Raw genomic sequence first — 1,613 nt, forward strand, 5'->3', positions numbered from 1 at the left:
ATGGCTTCTCCTAAAATGAAGAGACAGGAAGTAAAGTGGAAGCTATCTCATTTCCATGTCTTTCAGAAGACGTACCTCTCATGTCTCCAGAGCAAGCTCAGCGCGTTCTCTGAAGTCCCATCCTCCCAGCGCCTGCCTGGTGACTTTTATGTTTAGACCCCTCACTTGAAAAGGCACAGGTCTAGGAAACAGCTGTTCGCAATTAAATTAATTATCATTTGTCACGAGCATTCTGAGCTCAGAAATTCTGTGTTCACAGAAGAGAAGACTGCCAGGCCACGGTGCTCTTCAGAATATGCCTGCACTTACATCACCCATCTAGTTTGGGAAGGCAGCTTTAAGGTTTTCAAAGCAGTGACAGTATCTTTGTAAAACTATTGTCACACATTCCACTAATCTTTTTCTCTTAACTTTAGAGCATTTGCTCAGCATTTGTCTGAGATTTTATTTCCCTTGGATTTTGACACACCACTTCAAAATGGAAGACCAACAGCAGAGAATAAAGTGGGTATAAGAAATATCAGTGTGGTCCTCTAAGAATGAATACTTAATGGATGAAGCTGTAGTAACCCTGTGAAATTTAAGAATCAGAATTCTAACCATTTAACTCTTGGTTAAAACTTTTCTTTGCTGACATAAGTAATCTGAGGAGCTAACTAAGACTTGGAGGACCCAGAGCTTTAACTGTACTGACTAACCCTAAAGACTGTGTATGTTCACGTAAAGCAAAGTTCAGTCAGGAAGGGAATTCACCTCAAACTCGCCAGGTAATTATTGAGAAAAAAGCAAGTGTGTTTAAGTTACCTGGGTAGTTACTTTTGAGTTCTGCTTCTGTTTTTTTTTTTTTTTTAAATTTTTAATTTTGAAAATGGGGGAGTCATTTAGAAAGGGGGAGTCATTTCTAAAATATTTAGAAAATATTTTATCCAATTAGAGTTTTCAATTAAAGGTAAATTCTTCTCCCTATTTTAGTTTAATTTATTTTATTTTAGCATTTTTTGGACACCCCTCAAAAAATCCAGCATGTAGAAAAGCAACATGCATGAATATGTTTCTTGAAGCATTGTTTATAATAGGAAACATTTGGGAAGTGATTTAAATGTCCTATAGGTGAATAGATAAATAAATTATGAGATTCGACCCAATGGCCATTTTAGTTTATTATGAAGACTATGGAGCAACATGTACTATGCTTACGATAAAATTACATAAGAAAATCTAATGATATTGAAAAACAAAAAGAAGGAAAAAGCAGGATATAAAGATTGTTATGTACTGATTTCAAGTGTACCTGTTTCTGTAGCTTTCAAAATCTTTATGATATGGCTATAAATTTAATATTTAATTCAAAGTAATATATTAGACTTATTTTATACCAAAGAGAGTCTGTGAAGACCTCGCTGATAAAATCTAAAGGAAACCAGAAACTTTAGTTTTTGAAAAAACTATTTGAGTTAAAATTAAAAACCAGTTCAGCAAATCTCTTCTTTTTTTTTTCTTTTTTTTCTTTTTTTTGCGGTACGCGGGCCTCTCACTGTTGTGGCCTCTCCCGTTGCGGAGCACAGGCTCCGGACGCGCAGGCTCAGCGGCCATGGCTCACGGGCCCAGCCGCT

This window comes from Lipotes vexillifer, unplaced genomic scaffold (genome assembly GCF_000442215.2).
Source record: "Lipotes vexillifer unplaced genomic scaffold, Lipotes_vexillifer_v1.1 scaffold477, whole genome shotgun sequence".
Lineage (NCBI taxonomy): Eukaryota > Metazoa > Chordata > Mammalia > Artiodactyla > Lipotidae > Lipotes > Lipotes vexillifer.